This window comes from Ursus maritimus, unplaced genomic scaffold (assembly GCF_017311325.1).
Source record: "Ursus maritimus isolate PB19 unplaced genomic scaffold, ASM1731132v1 scaffold_8, whole genome shotgun sequence".
NCBI lineage: Eukaryota > Metazoa > Chordata > Mammalia > Carnivora > Ursidae > Ursus > Ursus maritimus.
This window is the reverse complement of record NW_024426996.1, coordinates 3,823,790-3,845,408: the sequence shown is the minus strand read 5'-3', so window position 1 is coordinate 3,845,408 and position 21,619 is coordinate 3,823,790. Positions and strand designations below refer to the sequence as shown.

The 21,619-nt window shown below is 46.0% G+C and overlaps 1 protein-coding gene and 1 pseudogene across 4 annotated transcripts in view; both read right to left on the bottom strand.

Annotated features, from left to right (window-relative positions):
* TSPAN5 (tetraspanin 5) overlaps nucleotides 1-21,619 on the bottom strand; it is a 157,551-nt gene that overhangs the window by 70,983 nt on the left and 64,949 nt on the right. The gene's annotated exons all lie outside the window — the stretch shown is intronic.
* Nucleotides 11,737-15,302, bottom strand: LOC121101434 (annotated as a pseudogene).

The window sequence follows — 21,619 nt, the reverse complement described above, 5'->3', positions numbered from 1 at the left end:
ATTGAGCTGTTTCTGTCCTCCCCCCCACTCCCCACCCTCACTTGCCCTTTCCCTAAAGAACTTCCACCAGCACACAACCAAACCCTTCAAAGACAAGCAGTCCCTTAAAATTAATTTTAATCTTTTCCTAATCCAAAACATCTTAAGGTGGAAAAAGCAATTTTTCTAAACAGAAACATATTTCCATTTGTCTTCAAGTAGAGTCTAAATTCTAATCAGATTTAGTCCAAATGCCACTTAATGACTACATATTCCAACCCAGATAACAAGACATGCTGCTAACTTACCATTTGGTGACAAATGCCTCTTTATTCCAGTGTCCCCCACTGGCGGTATTATTAGCAATGAAGAGAGTAACTTAGAGGCAGACTTTGTCAAAGGCTCAAGCAAAGCAGGGCAGATTTTCATCCAAGTTTTTCCCATCATCTGCAAAAATCTTTCACATTAATTATCACGATCTCCTAAAACTGAATAACATTTTCTACAGGGAGATTTTTTAAGTATGTTGCTAATGAATTTTTTTCCCTCCACAAACATATATTTAAATGAATGAATGAAGCTGCAAGAGATACTGAATAAAATATATGCTCCAGGGAGGCAGGGGCCTATGCCTCGTTCAGCAACGGTCTCCCGGGCCTGCCCAGCACAAGGCACTGCTCTCCAAATTATTTTCTGAAACATGAAAGACAGACGCTTGCCTTCAAGGAGTGCATAATCCTTGAAGTGCCAGGCACTATCCTAGGCTCTGTAGATAGAGCAGCAGGCAAAACCGACCTTGTGTCCTCACAGCACTTATGATGGGGGGGACAGGGAGAGATGAAAAGGTGAGATGGACGGAACAAATGGAAACCACATGGGAGTTACGGGGGGGGGGGGGTGTTAGGAGGAAAAAGGAGCGTAATGAGGCAGAGGGGAGTTTTTCTAGATTGGGTGGCCTTACACTCGGAAGACTTCAGAGGAGACTGAGATTTAAATGAAAAGAGGGCGTAGGTCATGGTACCAGTATTTTAGGTCAAAAGTATTCTAAACAAAGAAAACTAATACGGAGGCAACTAATAAGAAGACAATTTGCAACCACTATCATGAGGTATGCTGGCTGGGCTTGCTAGCCGTGTCCCGGAACTGTGCTTCCTCCTGGGCACCCAGCAAGACCACATGTGTCACTGGCCTTGCAGTTTGGGGTGGCCCTGTGACTTGTCTTTACCAGCAGAAAGTAAAAGACATGGTATGTGTCACTCCTGACGCCAGGCTTTCAGAAGCAGGCGTGTCTACTCCAGGCTCTCCTTTTCTCCCTTCCACATAAAGTACGATGGGGTCAGCAGAGCCCCACGGGAGTGGCCTGGATCCCCAAACCCTGCCTGGGGGGCAGCCATCCACTGACCAAGCATCCAGCAAGGCAGGAACAAAATGTTCTCCATTTTCATATCACTGCAGCCTGGCACAACTCCTGGCCAACAGCAGGTACTCAGTATTAATTGAATATTAATTGAATAGATGCTACCAGAATAGTGAAGAAAGCAATTAGTTCTGTTAAAAGGTAATCAAGGAAATGAATTAGCAAGCATTCATAATAAGGACATTTTTAAGAACAGAGTGAGTGGCTCACAAGGAATGGCGGGGGTAGGGGTAGATACTGTTGGCAGAGGAAAGAGCATGAGCAAAGAGAGGAATATTAGCGAGAGCAGGGGGACATGAGTCAAAAGTGTCCATACTTGTATACCCTTCATTCAATAAACGTTTATTAAGCAACTACTATGTGTTGGGCACCATTGAAGGTATCAGGACACAAAGCCCAGGAAGGCCAGGCCCTGCTCGAACTGAAGTTCAGGATGCAAAGAGGACGTAAAAAGGAGAGTGGTAACTCCACTGGGGATCGTGACCTTGCAGCTGAGTCCTGAAATTCCAGCAGACATGGTCCAGGCAGATTAGCCACGGGTGGGCATCCTAGAGGAAGAGGGTGAACAAAGGCTTAAATACCTCAGTGTTCCAGAGAGGAAGCTCCAGGAGAGCAAGGACTTGGTTTTATTCCTTGCTGAATCTCCAGGGCCTGGTACAGGGCCTGCACTCAGACACGCTGGGAGTGCCTGAGGATTTGGGGTAGGGGAAGAGGGTAAGGTTAGAAATAGGGCCACAGAGGAGGCAGGAACCAGAAAGGAGAAGAATTCAGAGCGCCCTGATGGGGACAACATCCGATTGGCATTTTACAAGAGGCCTCTGATTGAAAGGTGCGTGAAGGAGGGTGCGCCCAGAGAAAGGGCGTCTTCAGAGATGCTGCAACGGGCCCAGGCCCCAGATGACAGGAGACCCCCACTGAAATAAGGGGGGAGTGCAGGTAAACCGAGAACTACATGGGGAGGACTCAGAGGCTTGTGATTTTATGTATCCAGAACGAAGGAGAGTCTAAGACGACTCCTGAATACGAAGAAAAGCAGGTTTGGAGAAAACAACAGTAATCCAATTTTGCATATGATACATTGGGGATGCTTGAGGGTTTTCCAGGAGGAAATGTCCCAAAGGCAGTTGGATATGCAGGCACGATGCTCCAGAGAAAGTTCTGGTCTAGGGTCCAAAATGGAAGAACCAGCAGCATTTAGACGACAGCCAGTGCTGTGCACTGCACAACTCCCAGAGCTCCCACGGCTCGGAGTCCCACAGTTGGATACAACTACTACAGCACTCCTCTGGCGGATACCTGTAGTGAATCCGGAGGGAAGGACATCTTTTTCTGATTCATCAAAGTCATGGTACAGATGATGGGCAACAGGTTTGGCAAAAGAGCTCCTCCAGCACAAGCAGAGGCGAGAGGAAGAAAGCGAAGGAACAGGGAGAAGGCAGCTGAGGGAGAAAAGGGACAAAGCAAATCTTTCTGTTCTAGGCATCATTTCACAACTCATCTATAAAGATCCTCTGTATCCTCTCCAGTGAAGGTCACAACAGTTTTATCAACCCCTCCATCCTTCCAGGTCTCAACAATCCATTGCTACAGGGACTATCAGGACTTCCCTGCAAACATGCTCCCTCATCGGGATCTCGGGGGGCTGCCTTCTGTCAGGGCTCCATTCTCTTTGCACAATGCTGCTGGAGAGGATGAAAACACCCCGACGCCTACACACGCCAGGACACAGCCAACAGCTCTCCCCGGGCCTTCAAGCCCTAGGAGACAAGGATCAACACCACTTCAGGGTGTTTTCAAACGGCTTCTCCAAAACTTGGAACATACACAAAAACTCAGGACGCTGCTGAGGTCTCTGCCGCCAGGTGCAGTGTGTCAAACCGGTGGTTCTGAAACAGGACTGACGGTGCTTCTCCCCCAGAGGACGTCTGACAATGTGCAGAGACATTTCTGGTTGTCACAACAAGGGGACAGGGAGTTCCGCCGGCAACCATGGGGTAGAGGCCAGGGACGCAGCTAAACGTCTTCCAGGGCACAGGACAGCTCCCGCTACAAAGAACTAGCTGGCCCCACATCTGCTGGTGTCAAGGTTCGGAGAACTAGTATTAACTATCAGCTTTTTGAGGCTTAGGACCAATATATACTTCTTGCCCCCAGGCAGGGGCTCAAAAATGTTTATGACAAAATTAAAAGGAAGACAGTTATCACACCGTACTGAAGCAACAGGCAACAATCTCACTTTTTTTTTTTTCTTCTGCGATCACTGCCTCCCTTCTAGGTTTTTCAAACAACCAGAAAGTCAATAAGAAGTGTTAGAAGCCTGGGGCGCCTGGGTAGCTCAGTCGGTTGAGCAACCATCTCTTGATTTCAGCCTAGGTCATGATCTCATGGTTTGGGGATAGGGCGGCATTGGCCCTGTGCTCAGTGCAGGGTCTGCTGGAGTCCTCTCCCTCTGCTCCCCACCCCCATGCACTCTCTCAAATAAATAAAAGCTTTAAGAAAAAGAAGTGTTAAAAGCCTAAAGATATATACGGCTTAAGTGCTTTTCAAGAAAGCAAGTTCTAGCATTTCTATCAAATTCTTCTTTTCTGCCCCCCAAAGAGAAAATCTTTGAAAAGAATTATCTCCTCCTATGTAAAATGTCATTATTATTTTCCAAGAGCCACATAAATAATAATAATAATGGTCTCCTATGAAACACAAAAACACATTTTTTTTAAAGATTTTATTTATTTATGTGACAGAGAGACAGCCAGCGAGAGAGAGGGAACACAGCAGAGGAGTGGGAGAGGAAGAAGCAGGCTCCCAGCGGAGGAGCCCGATGTGGGACTCGATCCCGAAACGCCGGGATCACGCCCTGAGCATGAAGGCAGACGCTTAACGACTGTGCTACCCAGGCGCCCCCACAAAAACACTTCTTGACCATCGTTCTACATATTGAGATATGCAATTCTGGCAGTTTAGATTAATGAAAAAAGCAAACAATGAAACATAAGCAGAAGCTAAATATAGGTCATCTAAGTTAATCTCACTCGGAGTCCTTTGTATCCATTACTAATTACTGCCTCTCACACCTAACCTCAATAGCCAGCCATTCATTTCTTTTCTCAACTAAAGGAGAGTGAAAAAAACATTCACACATTTTGTAAAGGGGCATCTGACTGAACTTCCGCCATTTTGCTTGGATCCTGACACTAACATTGACTGTGTTCCTAATTTTTAAGGTTCTACTTTAATTTCCACTGTAACTAGACGAGAAAGCACAAAAGTTTTTTCTTTTAAAAACCCTAGACAAACATGTTCCTGCCCTTCCTGGAAATGCAGACAGGATATGGCTATCCCAAACCAGCACCCTCAGTAACTGAAGCCTTTGCGTCCCCCAGTGTTAAGACAATGGCTCCCTTAAGCGTCAGATGCCCTGGGACTGCTACAACCGCTGAATGCATTTTCATGGAACATAAATCACTTTCCCACTACCTGCCACTTACAAACCTGCTTCTCATGAACCTTGGACCCTGCACAATATGGCTCGTCATGTCCTCTGTGACAGCTCAGAACAAGGGACTGTTTGCATAAGTAGATAAAGGGCATTTTTCCTTTTGACACTTGGGTTTTTTCCTCCCCTTGGGCAATGATTTTTTTTTTTAATTAAAATCACAAGAACAACCAATTCCCACATGCCAACTAAATTTAAAAATACTTCCATATTTGCATGTTTCTAATGACTGTTGGGCATTTTAATAGGATTTTAGAGACACAGTTATCTGATCATTTCCTGATATAATCTCCACACGGATCAGATCTCTTGCTCTTATACTTTTGCATGAGAACTTTTAAGCAGCTTTTTGTCCCATTTTGGGGGTCTTCGAAGATTGAAGTAGACCCCTCGTTTACTGGTTGAGAAACTTCCCCATATATGGATTTCCTAAACTCACTTAATCCTCTTGGAACGGAGCTATTGAAAAGAACAAGGATTAGATAATGTTGTTGAGGTGATGGCATTCATATACATCTTAACCCCACAGCTCTGTGCTAGATTCAGGCTGCTTTAAAGGAGGAAAGTGACACACTTCTTACAGGAGCTGAAGTTGCCTGCTTTTTTTTTGCAGCCCTTTCCATAAGCAGCGGAGGAGCCCAGGGGCTGTTTGAAAGTCACAGCAGCAACACCTCTGCTGAGTGCATCACAGCTGCCAACAGTCAGCCTGGCTGCTGGTGTTCTCTCCCCTTCCACTGGCCCAGAACACATGCCTCACCTGCGCGCCCAACTCAGACATAAACAGATGCTGTAGGTAAGTGGTCCAATCACAAAAAGCAAGGCTCCTGTGAGCCAGGTCACGCCTGAGGCTCTCTAGGCATGAACTCATGAAGTCATGTAATACAAGCTTGGATAAAAAGCCAAGCGAGCAGTTTACAAGCCGAAGGGAAACACAAGGGAAAGTCCTCTGGCTGTAGTGAGAAGAGAAAGAAATAGGCAGAGCACATCCTGGACACGTTTGGATGAGAAATGAGAGGAAAGGTGGGGCAACAGCTGTCTGCTAGGTCTGTTTCAGGGAAATGGTGGAAGAAGTTTCCCTTACTCTGGCCCCTGAGATTATGAGCGCTCCCAATCCAGGCTCATAATTCTAAACTCTTTCGAGGGTCAGAAGCAAGTGACATTGAACAGAGCTGAAGCAGAACAAGAGTGATGTGTGTGCTGATTGTGCTGAAAACAAAGTGGAGCCCGGCATTCTTCCGGAAGAGGCTGGAAATCAGTCTTTGACTTGGCACGTAAAAGCTGGAAGGGGAAAACCATCAGCCTAAACAAGTCTCATGGGGAGAAAAAAACCCATCTATTAATGAAAAGACCTCTGCATCAGAAAAAGATGGCAGGAGGGATGTATGCTGACAACCTCGAGAATAATGCCAAAGGCCAGAGCCAAAACATGTGATTCCAATGTCAAGGCTAGCGCCCAGCTGGAGCGGCCATGGGAAAGAAAGATACCAGCTGAAGCCAGCACCGAGTGAAGTGGGTGACAAATTGGCGCTACGGCACCACAAGCGGCAGGCTTGTTTTCTCCCGCCCGCGGGTGGAAGCTGTAAGAGGCTTTCACCCTGTTAGCCTGGGTGCTGGGGAGGCAGGGATGCAGCCGGACTTTGCGGAGGTGCGGTCACGGCCAGCAGGCAGGGAACACATAACCCAAACAGAGATGCTGGCCTCCGGGACAGGTGGGTGCATGGCCCCCAGGCAGAGGCAAAGCACAGGGCAGGAGAGTCAAAATCCAACACAGCACATCCCCCAGGCCAACAAACGTGCCTTGGCCAGGAGAGGAGGAATCAAACACTGCGGCCGATTGTCGCAGAAACAGCTGTGCCGCGGCCGACGCGGCCAAGTGCGCGGAGGCCAGCACGATGTCTTCAAGAGGGCGCCGGCTCCTGGGCGCGGCAGAGACAAAGCTGCCCCTGGGGGCTCGCCGGCCAGTGCCTGCAAAGGGGTACTCAATAAATGATTGTAGAACTGGCTTCACTCTCCTCCTCCTGCCCCCACATGAAAATCCATCAACCAGAACTGACCGAATTTCTCGCAACTTGTTAGGCCAGACAGGATGTAGAAGGATGAAATACTCTCTCTGCCCTCAAGGGGCTTATTGCCATCCAAGCTGAATGGTTTTTTTTCCAAACTGCGTGTAGCCTTCCATAGTGGATAGTCAAAATCAATTAAATAGGTTAAAATCAGCATTGTTTTTATTTATTTATCTGTTTGAGAGAGAGCACGGGAGAGAGCAGAGAGCACAAGCAGGGAGAAGGGGGCAACAGAGGGGCAGAGGGAGAAGAAGACTCCCTGCTGAGTAGGGAGCCTGATGCAGGACCCGATCCCAGGACCCCAAGATCACAACCTGAGTTGAAGGCAGACGCTTAACCAACTGAGCCACCCAGGAACCCCAAATCAGCATTGTTTTTAACACACACACAGATGGGAGAATAGGAGAGAAAGTTCTTGTGGAACTTCTGAATCAAACATGTACGTTCACTACTATCAAATCATGATGTTAACACATATTCCTTACTGTGGGTCAAAGTAAAAATAAGTCTGAAAGTTGCTGATCTATTGAGGAAAACAGGAACACCCTGCCATCTATAAAGAACTTTCACACATGCTAGTTTATGGAATCATCCAGAAACACCATGAGGCGACAGTCATTATTATGTCCATTTTTCCAGCGACTCAGAGAGGTTAACTGACTTATTCAAAGCCACACAGCACAGCCTGAATATAACCCCAGATGGGTCTGACTCTAGTACATCCTCAAGTACCACAGGAGTTCAGGGACACTGATGAGCAGAGAGGGCTGCAGGGGAAAAGAAAAGGAGAGGAGAGGGCATACAACCTGAAAGGGGCCTGGAAAAGTAGGCAGCTCTTGGCTGGGATGAGAGGGCAGAGATGCAGAAATGAGCTGGGCTTCTGTGGGGGTGAGTGGAGACTCCAGCGTGGTGTAGCAGAGGGCACCGAAAGCTGAGAGCCAATTAAAGTTGGACAGACCCTGGCAGCCCTTAACAGACTGGAGACATCAGGCACAAACACTAACCTCTTAGAACATTACTTGCCTCATCCGTAAGATGGGAGTAATAACAGTTATCTACTTCAAAGCAGACCAAGTGAAATAATGCATGCAAAGTGCTTGTGCTCAACATAGGATAGCTTAAAAAAAGTCACCTCCCTCATGCACAGTCTTGCACCAATGAATGAACACACATCATCTTCTTATTTGGCCCTGACAACAATCCTTGAGATAGACCACATTTTTTAGGGCTCAGAAAACTTTGGCAGAGACCAAAGAGGACTTAACGCTGGGGCTTCTGCTGTGGACTGCTTACTCGACAGGAAGAGGGTAGAAAGAAGGCTGGAGAGCTCAGGCAGGCTGACAGAGGACCTCAAAGACTAGGCAGAGAAATTTAGACTTCCATCAGTAAGAGTCTGGGAGCATAAAAGGTTTCTGAAGAGTAGAGCTATGGGCTGGGGAGGCGGGGTGTGAACAGTAAGCCTCTGAAATTGGGAGAATCATACAGCGCTCAGCACTAAATTCGTAAAGACATCCCAGAGAAACAGCTCTAAGACTTACAAAATTGAGAGTGTTAAATCTAGGGGCAAGAATGCCAGTCAGATGTGGCCTGGTGAGACCTGAGAGCAGAGAAAAGTCAAGATTTTAAGGAAGCCACGGCGGCCTGGCCACTGAGAGCAGTAGGGAGAAGGGAGCCACAGGCAACATCCCTGGATCTCCTGGCAAAGTCAGCCCTCTGCGGAGCGGGACGCAGGCAGCCTAAGTCGGTTCCCTTTGCGGGTTCCCACTGGCAAGCATCCTGACCGTGAACTGGACGCCTTGGACTTAACCTGATGCCATCGGACTCTTCCCTTCTCTTTGTTTCTATTCCGCACAGGCCAACGAAGCATCTGATACTGATTTGGCTCCCCATGCAGGCCTGGCTACAGGAAGAGAATGTGTGCTAGTTGTTCCCACACTGGAATCCCAGGCCATGCAATGGAAATAGAAACTGTTCCATCCTCAGTGTAAGTCAGTAGGCTGGCAATCTGGCTTTATACATCCATTTCCTGAACCCGGCCAGCACGAGGGAGAGATGAACTCGCTGTGCTCCTCAAATCTGCTTCTGGGTCCACACAGCTGAGGTCCTCAAGGAACCAAGGACAGCCCATGGGATCCGCTGCTCTGTAAAACCTCCTGGGAAACACCCGCTCTGCCATCTGCGGGGGGGCTGGGAAAGCAAGCGGGACTCGTGTCAGCAAAGCTAGCTTCAAAGCCACAGAGGTTAGGGAACCAAAATAGATAAACTAGACGAGAGGCAAGAGGAATGTGGAAGGGGGGGGGAAAAAAGGAAATGACAAGAGAAACAGAAAGGGGCAGATGCAAAGAGGACTCTGAGATTTTCGATTTCGGGGACTCCCCATCTCTAACACACAGGGAGGAGGTTTGTAGAACCCGAATTTGGCTCGAGATGTCCATCTAAGATGACACATAGTAACTACGGGCAAGCCAATGACCAAGTGGGACCAGAAAGGTATTCATTATACTGCCGGGCACCTCGTTCTCGTCACGAAAGTTTACTGAGCATTGACAATGTGCCAGATAGAACTCCGCCAGTCACTGGGAGCCCTGTCTTCAGAGAGCTTAGTCTAGTGGTGTTGACAGGCAGGTTAATTTGTTATTTTAGTAAAAAGAGGTGGTACAATGAGGGTACATACAGAGGACAATGGGGACATCTAAAATAATGAACACCATGAGCGAGAGAACCAAGCTTTTTCAGCCAAAAGAGCCAAATTATTTTTAAAAAGAATCAATGTTATTTTTTCATCTTGTTGATTTTAAATCAAATACCTAACTTTATTTCATTTTTTTTAAAGATTTTATTTATTTGACAGAGAGAGCGTGCGCACAAGAAGGAAGAGCAGCAGGCAGAGGGAGAAGCAGACTCCCCGCTGAGCAAGGAGCCCGATACGGGGCTCGATCCCAGGACCCTGAGATCACGACCTGAGCTGAAGGTCGACACTCAACTGACTGGGCCCAGCCAGGCGCCCCACTGTCTTTCATTCTATACGTGGTGAAAATAAATAGTAAGAGGACTAGAAAATGTGCTCTTTGCTGAGAGACTGCAGCAACATGTGTAGAACACTGTCAGTAATAAAATAAAGGCAGATGCCAGCTTGAGGACAGCCCACGGAAAGGCAAACATCTACTATTCAGGCCAAAAACCAAACCCTCACGTAATGCATTGCCTGCCTACGTAAAGACCACACACTCATCTAGTTTCATCATCTGGTACAGAATTCCCAAACTGTAACTCATATTAATTTAATTTTCCACTCACTGAAAATTTAAGAGATCACAAAATCTCAGAGCTGATAAGGCAAAATTAGAAAGCAAAACAATTCCAGGATACTGTTATCTTGCAACTCAACAGACTTTTCCAGAAGAATAATAATCTCAAGTATGTAAACCAAAGAAAACATTTTAGGGCCACTCAAAATTGGAAATCTTGGAAAGACCAAGGATCTTCCTCAATCACCATGACAGGGTCAACAGAGGTACACAGGAAAACACAGAGCTGAGAGCATGAATGGCCGACATAAAAGAAATGCAGAGCTATCAAGAGCAGATACAGAGACAGTCGTGGTTAGGGCTCAAACCTTCTGCCTACGTTTTTTTCCTCCCTCAGCCCCATCCTCCATCCTCGCCTGAGTAAAATGTACTAGCCGTGTTTGCAGAAGAGTAAGACTGGAAAAACGGGGGAACAAATACTTCCATTACACCTTCCATAGAACAGGCCTTCAAAACTACATTTGTCCCTGGTAGTCTGCTCTTATGGTTGTTCCACTCACTAGCCAACACTGAGGAACGTTATAGGAAATTCTTATTTACTGTAGGGGCTTTACTAGGTTCTATGACTTCTCTAAGCAATAGTATGTATTTTGTAACATGAGGCTGACTGTGCTCACTCCTTGCACTGGCTGATAGGAGGCTCAGAAAACATTTGCAGCTCACTTTCAGAAGTTCAACTGCCTACCAGTGTGAAAGCATTACTTTTATCCCTTATTTTCCCCTTTCACATTCTCCTAATTAAAAGTAATCAAAGACAAAAATATATGTTAATAGCAAATATTTATTATTAGATATTCCAATGCCATCGTCTATCTATCTATCCTCTAGCTTACATTATGACTCCTTAAACCATGTGTTTTTAATATGTATTAAATTGTATATATTTAAAAATTAAATTTTGGTTTTGGAAAAGCTACGGTATGAAGAGATGGGCAGATGGATGAGTAAATTAGTAGATGGGTGGAGAAATAGAGCAGTAGCTCATTTCTGTGGTGGCTTTTCAACCTTATGATGGAGAAGGGGCACAGACAATGGCAAAAGGCTGGAGATACACTCGGTAGGACTTGGTTACCCCGAGCTGCAGTCTAGAGACTCCCACGTGAAAGCAATTTTAGCTACGATCTGTGATAGAGCAGCAGAAAAACTAATATTCCCATCGTACACAGGCTACAATCCACTGGAGCAGCTTGTCTGTACCCCTAATTTTCCTGTTTATAAGCACATATAAATCCTGAATGCAAATTTCAGGGTCGGAAGGAAAAAACATGCAGATGAAGAAACACAATACAATGTCCAAACCAGCTGAGAGCCAAGGTAGCTTAGCAGGGGGGCGGGGGGGGGGGGGGGCACAGAGGGAGAGGAATACAGACAGGGAAGGAGGACACAGCCAGGGAGGGAGGGACACAGACAGAGGGAGAAGGTCTCGAAGAAGCATCCACATGACACCGACTTTCCCCTTGTTCACCCTTGACCAGGTCAATGCATTTTCATCTTCCCCGCATTTTCTCCTCTCTGCCCCCCTAAGTCCACAAACTTCCTCCCATAGAACCAAGCGAAACTGGCTAGGATGTAGGAAGTACCCGGGTGACAGCTGTCAGTACCTGGAGAGGCCCAAGAATCAGGGCTGCCAGGGCCTACAGCCAGTCACGACAGACCGAACCCCGGGTAGCAGGAGTTCCTACAGCTCACTCGGAGCCCACCTGCCCACTTTTCTCACTCCAACGAGTTCTAGCAGGCTGCATTACCTGGCTTTCAAACCAGAGACTTATGATAGAGCAACAAATTAGAAGTGAGGAAAGGGGCTGGCCCCGGGCTTCAGTGACAAAAGCAAAAGCCGACAGCCCAGGACACCTCACATCCTGAAGGGTAGGTGAAGAAATGGGCCCACCCAGAAGTCTGTGCCACTGACGGAGGGGAGGCAGCAGGCTGCCGAAGTGGGACGATGTGGTGACAGGTGGGCCCGGGGCTGCCAGGGGACAGTGTCTGCAAGGGGCCGGCAAGCCCCCAGGAGCACCAAGAATGGTCACAGACAAGAAGACGTCCCATAGAGTGGGTCAGCTCTTTTCAAATTTATAATGTTAGTATAATTAAAACATTAATAAAAATACTATTACACTTCCAAAAATTGTATAATAAAATTCCATTCTATCAGATAAGCAAAAATACATGTACTATAATGACGGATATGTGTCATTCTACATTTGCCCAAACCCACAGAATAGACAACACCAAGAGTGAACCGTAAGGGAAACTACCGTCTTTGGGCATTATAATGTGTCCGTGCAGTTTCATCCCCGCCACTCTGGTGAGTAATGCTCATAATGGGGGAGGTCATCCGTGTGTAAGAGCAGGACGTACATGTGAAATCTCTGTACCGTCCTCTCAATTTTACCGTAAACCTAAAACTACTCTAAAAAAAATAAAATCTTTAAAAATAAATACATAAACATTAAAACAAAATAAATCTATCATGTGAGGTTTGGGAAATTTGACAGTTGGGCAGGGGGGCAGTCCTTGTACTTAAAACGGTTAGGAACTACCGAAATATCAGAGACAGTCCTCGAAGTCAGCCATCTGGATTTAAATCATGGCTGCTTCTCTCAATTTGAGCATCTGTAAAATGGGCATGAAACCCTCTATCGCACAGGAGTTTGTGAAGAAAACAGCCCAGGGCAGTGACTATTTCCCTTGGTTGAATTAGTTTGTTCATACATTTAATAAACAAGTACCATTGCCCATCACCGGGCACTGTGGACGCAGTGATGACCCCCCAAGATTTCCACCGTTAAGGATGGGATAGTCCAGTGGGGGACACAGAGAAGACAGACCTCACCACCACAGTGGGCCCAACACTAGAACTGGGAGCCCAGGGGCAGTGCACGAGACAGAGAGCTGACCAGAATACAAACAAGACAGAGCAAAGCCTAGGCTGCAGCACAGTCATGAGAATTAAAGAGTTTTAACTCATCAATTACTTCCTTCAGCAAGTATCTAAATACTGCCACGTGTTGGGGCGCCTGGGTGGCTCAGTCGTTAAGCATCTGCCTTCGGCTCAGGGCGTGATCCCGGAGATTTGGGATCAAGCCCCACGTCAAGCTCTTCCGCTGGGAGCCTGCTTCTTCCTCTCCCACTCCCCCTGCTTGTGTTCCCTCTCTCTCTCGCTGTCTCTCTGTCAAATAAATAAATAAAATTTTTAAATACATACATACATACATACTGCCACATGCCCACACTGTTCCAGAGGCCGAGGTCACAGCGGAGGACAGACCAAAGCCCCTGCCTTCGTGAAGCTTACCTTTGGGGAAGGAGATATAATACCATAAGCAAATAGCTGAGTAAAAATTATGTCAGTGTGGGGAAGGAAACTCAAGCCAGGGAGAAGGCAAGGGGAGGCCATGTTAACGCGGGGCTGGGCGAAACGGAGTCCTGAGCTGTCTGCAAACGGGCACTCCAGGAGGACTGGAAAGCGTGGGAAAGCTCTGAGCAGGAAACTGCCCGGCCCGGTCATCTCAGTAGCTTGCTCAGGTTCCCGATGTTATGTTTCCAGAGGGCAAGGAGGACTTCAGAAAGAGGTCCGCTCAAAGCAATTAAAACGGTGATGTTAACAGGGGAAACCCTCAGCCCTCCAGAAAGGCAGCCGCCCCAAATCATGCCGTCTTCCCAGAAGCCACGGCTTTGCCATACCACCTCTTCCAGCCTCTGGCCTCCCTTTCTCGCCTTTAGCCACTAAAATGAATATGGAGATGAAAAGAAATTGTAAATACACTTCCCTCATGTAGCACCTTTTCCCCACTCACCTGGAACATGTTTACCTCATTGACAATAAACAGTCCAGATTGTCTAACTCCTGAGAAAGAGCCATGTCACAATCACAGTGATTTGTTTAAAGAATCTTGCCCACTGCATAATTAGCCCATAGGTCACCATCTGTCTCCAAGTCCTCATAAAACTAACCATATGTTGTTTTCATCAAGGACGGCACTGAAGTAACATACACTCAGCCCCAAGAAAAATGCTACAAACCCGTTTTTCCTACGGTGGAGGGGCTGCGGGGTGTTGGGAACATATACTTCTTTCTCCATTACCACATTTAAAAAAAAATTTTTTTTCCCCACGACCATCGTTTATTATAAAGGTGAACCCTGACCCTCACGATGGGCTGATGGGTAGGATTTCTGGTAGCAAGCACGGGCACCAAGACCTCCAAACTTTGGGGCATTTGCAGTGATGGGGATCAGCTAGCAGCGGGGTCCGGTCATACTGGGTGAGGATGTCTTTGTTCTCCTTGCAAGCCTCATCCACGTATTTCTGGTAACAGGCTACCAGGGCTTCGGAGACAGATTGCATCAATCTGGGCCACAAGACCACCCCCTTCACGCAGACTCAGATGTCCACCCTGGCAAATCACTCCTTGGCCCAGAGCAGAACAGTTCCAGGAGCCTGTGATGCCGCGTGCGCGGCTCATCACCCTGCGGGGCGGCCTGTTCACCCTGATGAGGCCACTGCGCCATGTGTGGCCACCTTCTTGCACCCAAAGACCTGCATGGACCACAGAGGGCCTGTGGACCCCATGGCTGCAGAGCTCCTTACTGCACAGAAACTGCAACCAGAAAAGCACATTTTTTTCTTAATATACAAAATTTTTATTTGGTTCTGTTCATGCTTTGTGCATGGCTACCAACCCAAGCAACTATAATCATTTCTAGAAATGTCCGAAGGGGTTCTTCCAGGAGACACTGGGTCAACAAGCTCAGAGACCCAGAATTTTAGTTCTTTTCTATGGTCTGATCTGGCGATACAAATGCCCGCGAGCAAATATATATTCTAAACGATTCTTCCTCCCTATTGTCTACTGCATTTTGTAACTCCAAGTCATCAAATACCAACTTTTCAGTCAGAGTAACTGTGCTTTAAAGTAGATAAATGAATCATTTTTTGAAACCATACATGACCAGTCATCTGGGGCGCCTGGGTGGCGCAGTCAGTTAAGCGCCTGACTCTTGGTTTCCGCTCAGGTCACGATCTCAGGGTTGTGAGATCAAGCCCCCGAGCTGGACTCTGCACTGAGCACAGAGTCGGTTTCAGATTCTCTCCCTCTACCTCTGCTCCTCCCCCAGCTCGCTCGCGCACGCTAATAAATAAAAGCTTTTAAAAAGTCATCTAATACTATTTTGATTTGAAAGCAAGAATCCTCAAACTGTTGAGTTCTGCTCCCCTCCTCCTATCACCCACCAATGACTAAACAATCGGAATGAACAGCAGCACAAAATGTTCTAGATTTTAGTCTGGTTTAGCTTATTTTTTTAAGCACAATATGATAAAAATCATCCCAAAAAATGTGCCTACATGTAGTTTAAAATTACATGGCAAGGAACACCAAAGCATTTAGACAACTCAAGAACACTGGAATCTCATGGTGGAAGTGGGTCATTAACACTGCTAAGAAGCAGAGAAACCGCTCTTCATCAACTCACTTCCCTTAGGGCATTATTAAATTAATCTGACCCATGGTTTACAGAGTCAAGAATAAACTATATTTACAAAACTAGCCACAATTTCATCATTTAAAAAAAAGGCCAAGAATTTCCTACAAGACTATCAACTCCATGTGGCCTGGGAAAGTATTTGTTGAACTAAATTGGCACTAGGAGAAATTCTAACTTTCTAGATTGCTTGACTTATTAATCCCTGAGTTAACCCTTGTCACCAAAACCATCAAGCTCTCAAGGTTTAAAGGTTTAGCACTTACAGAACTTGAGCTGCATGTATTTTTTGTAAACTTACCAACTATTAATGATTGGCAGGGTTCCTCCCTCATGGATCAGAAATTTTGTTAAAGGCTATTTTCTATTCTCCACCAAGAGCATTTACTTTACACACATGCATGTCACAGAAGACTAATCCTCATGAGACTTTAAAGTTATTCCTCAGAGATCTCAAGCATTCCCCCAGAGACTTCTTTAACTTAAGGGATTTTAGGACTAGACCTTACCAAGGACTAGGTCTTCCTCAACTTACAATGGGGTTATACACCAGTAAACCCACCATAAGTTGAAAATATTCTAAGCTGAAAACGCATCCGATACACCTAACCTACCAAACGTGCGAGCCTAGCCTATCTTAGACATGCTCAGAATGCTTACAGCAGCCTACAGTTGGCAAAATCATCTAACGGAAAGCCTGTTCTTTTTTTTTTTTAAGATTTTATTTATTTATTTGACAGAGATAGAGACAGCCAGCGAGAGAGGGAACACAAGCAGGGGGAGTGGGAGAGGAAGAAGCAGGCTCCCAGCGGAGGAGCCCGATGTGGGGCTCGATCCGGGAACGCCGGGATCATGCCCTGAGCCGAAGGCAGACACTTAACGACTGAGCCACCCAGGCGCCCCCGGAAAGCCTGTTCTATAACAAAGTGTTGACGATCTCGTGTGATTTATTGAATACTGTACTGAAAGTGAAAAACAGAGTGGTTTTAAGTATATCGATTGTTCATCCTCGGGATCTCGTGACTGCCTGGGAGGTACAGCTGCTGTCACTGCCCAGCACACGACAGAGTACCTACTGCATATCACTAACCTGGTAAAAGGTCCAAATTCAAAATCTGAAGTATGGGTTCAACTGAACGTGTATTGCTTTTGTCCCATTGTGAAGTCGAAAAATCGTACGTTGAACGATCCTGAACCAAGGGACCATCTGTATTTGCAGTCTCACAGGGACACGGTAGTCGTTAGCACAAGCTGCGCTAGTTCGTCATGTGCCCGACCAAGATTTCTCCCCCTCCCTGCATGGCAATGAGTCACCATGAAAAGAAACAGTAGGTGATCAAAGGACACAGAGACAGACGCAGCTTCCCAACCTGGCTCTGCCTTGTACCTTTCTTTCAGCCTTGGTTTCATCTTTCCTAAAATGAGAAAGCCACCTCCAAGCCACGGTAACTATGAATATTATGGCAAAGCATGAAAGGTGCTTAACAAGGGGCCGGACCCGCAATGGACAAATAAGAACCGTACTGAACAGGTCAGAGATGGCTCTGCCCAACCAAGCCTACTTTTTGTAATCTGGTGAAAACAGTCTTTACCCACTTATCGCTTTATTTAAATCCATCGAAATAAGCAAGACTACGATGAAGACTAAGAGTGAGCTGGTTGAAGCAGGTTGGAGCTGGAGTGTGCAGAGGACTTGAGAGGGGCAAGCAGCAGACACCGGGACACTGAGCGCCAAGTGGCAAGGGACAAATCTGCTCTCCAAAGCCGCAGGGATGCAGAGCTTACAAGTCCCCTTTTCAAAGAGTATCTAGCGACACAGAGGAAAGCTCACTATGGAGTGGTAGATCGGAAAAAAAAAAAATGAAGCACAAATATAAATATATTGTACATATACAAGTATTTGGGGGAAAATGTAAAATTATTTTAAAATATATAAATTAGCACAGACAAGCACTATACACACACACACACACACACACTCCTCTCACACTCATTTATATACAAGCTTTCTGAATTTGGAGGAATGATTTGAACACATAGTTTATCTATAATGGGGGGGGGGGGGTTNAAGAAGAGCAAGCCCATACTGTCAGTGTCTTTCCCAATGACACAACAGAAATGCTCATCTTTCCCCTCGAAGCTCTTCAGCATTTGTATTTCCTCCTCTATTTACCAGGTTTCAGTGATTACTTACTAGGTGACTACCAGCCAGAGCCACTGGGATTGACCCATGGGCTCCTTTTCTTCAGAATGAAAAGGAGGGTCAGGAAATAATATCCAAGCTCTTCTCCATATCTCAATTAACGGGGGAAAAAAGACTTCTTATGGTTTAAAAATTTTCTAAATAACCAGTACCTCACACAATATTCTATGAGCTTTTCCCTCTTTCATTAGAGACTACAGTACAATATCCTGAATACTATATCCAAAGCCATGCCCATCCAACTTCCTTAAAAGAAAAAAATAGTTATTTCCTTTCTTTGAAGGCCTAGAGTATTCTCTCACCTTCTGGATTTCACATGATTTATAAGAGAAACAGTATTATTTTTTTTCCTCCCTCAGTTTATATGCACACATCTACTTTTCTATCTTACTAAAACTTCAAATTATTGAACTCAAAAATCAATCTGTAATGACACGAATCTTGAAGTTATACTGCCAAGTACACAATATACATATATTTTGCTTTAAAAAAAAAAAAAAAAAGAGGGACGTCAGTCAAGCATCTGCCTTCAGCTCAGGTCATGATCCCAGGGTTCTGGGATGTAGCCCCATGTTGGGCTCCTTGCTCAGCAAGGAGCCTGCTTCTCCCTCTACCTGCTGCTCCCCCTGCTTGTGCCCACACACAGTGCTCTCTGACAAAATCTTAAAAATAAATTTAAAAATTTTTTTAAATTAAAAAGGGAAAAAAACTGCACATCCAACAAATTAGAGTATCTGGATATGTTGATTATCTTTGATTATCTAGACATTTTACTTCAAAAGAGGTTATGACTAATAAAGATTTTTTTCTAGCATAAACTTAGCTCTTGCTTTAATTAAGTCCTCTATCCTGATATTCATGGAGATTAAAAACTGGTTTTATATTCCGCTGTAAGATAAAAACCAAAATCTAAAACTAAATTATAAAACAATTCATCCTCTCTCTCTTATTTCTATGAGAGAAAAGCAGCAGCGTCACCCCACTTATCAACCACAATGCTCGCGCGACACCTCAAAGGGCTGCGATCTACAGTACCTGGCGCTTCTCATCCAGAAGTCACTGATGTACTGAATTTAAAAGGTTTACTGCCCTTAGAATTTTCCGACAGGCGTGCCAACCAGAATCCGTAATTTTCCACTCAAACTCCAAGTGTCTCATCCTCTGGCTTCTCCTACCCAAGCGTCTCTGCTGGTGTAAAATACACACCTTTCCCTCATCGTATTGCTCCAAAATTGACTTCCAAACGCATCAAGGGATCATGACCTATCATTATGCAAGTGATGGGATTTGCCAGCATCTTTAACCCAGGTTTCTATGGTACTTGGGTCCATTTCTTTCAGACCAGGACTGTACCCATTCACACCAGTTCGCATCTGACAAGAGTGTCAGGAGGACAGACAGCAGAAGTGAGAAAGCGCCAAGGAAAACGGGACTACCGGGGAGAAAGAAAAGCAGCAAGGTCTCCCAGCCTTCCGGAGCACTGGTTCCGGAGCCCAACTGTTCCGACTCAAATCCAACTCCACTGTTTACTGGCTGTGTCAACGCGGAGAGACTTCCCCTCTTTGTCAATCAGTCCCCACAGCTAGAAATGGAGATCTCACAGGGCTAATTCTTAGGGGGTCTGTCATGATAAAAAGACAATCAAAGATGAAGTCCTCAGTTCAATGCCTGGTGCATGGTAAACCATAAATATTAGCTATTTTCAGAGACCTGTTTACCAAATGGGGAACTAAGAAAGCCCTGAGAGATGCAAGATCATTAATTACACCTTAGAGAGGAGCTGCCCACATCACATCAGACCATAAGATTCAACACACATCCTGGTTTTTGGCACTTATTAATTCTGGAGAGCTAATTAGAAAATGAAATTTATTTTAGGAAAGAAGTGCAAACAGCTATGCGGAGTTAATCAATTATGCAAAGCTGTGTGGTCAGGAGGCAGTCCCAAGTCTCACTGACCCCCGCCCCCCGGAATGAACTTGAAACAGGAGCTGAAAACTCCATCACCTTGATCCCTGAAGAGCCAACCCACCTGTGAAAAAGTTCACTCACCATCCCCCTAAATGCTTACCCTGAAAGAGAAAATAATCCCAGAATTAAATTCGGTTTATCTACTCAAGAGATGAATTTCCCTCCCGGCCCTTTCCCAAACAATAACCCCTGGATTTTTCCCTTCTTTCCACCAGTATTTATTAGCATTTATAATATGCCAAACCCTGCGCTGGGGGATAGGATGCAAACAAAACAGTCACAGTCCCTTCCCTTTCTGAAAGCTGAGAATAGTCTGCCCTTTATTTAGAAAAATCACGCCCACTGGATTGGAGACTTGAAATCCACTGCAGAGGAATGTGAAGTTCTGTAGAATAGACAGGACTGTTGAGCTCTAGGATGAAACGAGCACTGAGACAGAGGTCCTCCTGGCATACTGCATCTGAAAGAGTGAACAAAATTATGCATGTGCCCATACCTGAACATCCTTCCAATTCTTGCCTTTGTCCCACCAAACTATAGAAGAAATAGCTAATTACTCTGGTTCCCGCTCTCTCAAGACCAGATACAGGTACAGCACAGCTCTCCGCTCCTCTTCCAGTCCTCCTCTGGCCATCCTAGGAGTCCCTTCCTCTACCTCGAGCAGGGCACTGCCTGCAAGGCACACCTCCCCACGCAACACCAGTGGAAGGCTTCTAGACAGAGGAAGGATGGTCTATCTTTCACCCGCATACACCCCGTACCATTGACCGTTGTCCTATGTTCTCTAGTACATAATAACTATCCCTGATGTCATTACAAATGTCAAGGACATAGGGAGAAGTGCTGGGTGGAGGGGCTGGGCGGGGGAGGGGGGGGCAGAGCAGCTGCCGCCCCCAGGTCNTCAGAGGGGGCAAGGTCAGCTGCCACAAAACATCCGTGCCCAGTGAGCCCCGGCCGGCTGGGCTCCCTCCACGCTCCCAGCTCCATCCTGCATCTCCAGCTTCCTCATGCATGTTCCTCTTCCCCCGATCAGAATCACCGCAACCTCAGTCAGAGGAAGAAAAGAAGTTCTCAACCTCCACAAACCTATGCCCCAGCGCAGCATTTCACACGTGAGCCAGGAGCCGGCTGAATCTCTGGAGCCCTAAACCAGTGAATCACCCGAGAGACCGTTAATAGCACAACCCGTGCAACTCTGCAGAAAGGATCCGTGGTTGTTTTCACAGAGCGAGCCCGCAAGAGCGTGAACAGAGCCCGTGAATGTTCAAGCAAAAGCCAGAGCTCCATTTTCTGTTCAATTTGATTATTTTTTAACACTTCTTTGAAATAACATTGCGATTCGTTTTCCCAGTAAAAGTGTAAGATAACAATAAAGACAGGAAAACTGCATTATGAGAATGTACTTCCACATTAAGCTGCCACACACAGCTATCACTCTCCATCACCCGTGTCGCTTTTCAAGACTTTCTCTAATCCCAGCCACCTCGTGCAGCACCAAGAGGGCATGTAGGCTTATCTGTGGAAAGCAAAAGCTCCCGGGCTATGTTTATTCAAGTCAGATCTCCATAAACAACATGAAGGGCAGGCACGAAAAAAATTTTTTTAATTATTTCATTGCAGTTCTGGGAAATTTTCTGTGAGAGTGTATGTGAAATTTTTCACACACTTGTATTTATATGCCCCATTAGGTTTCTTTAAAAAT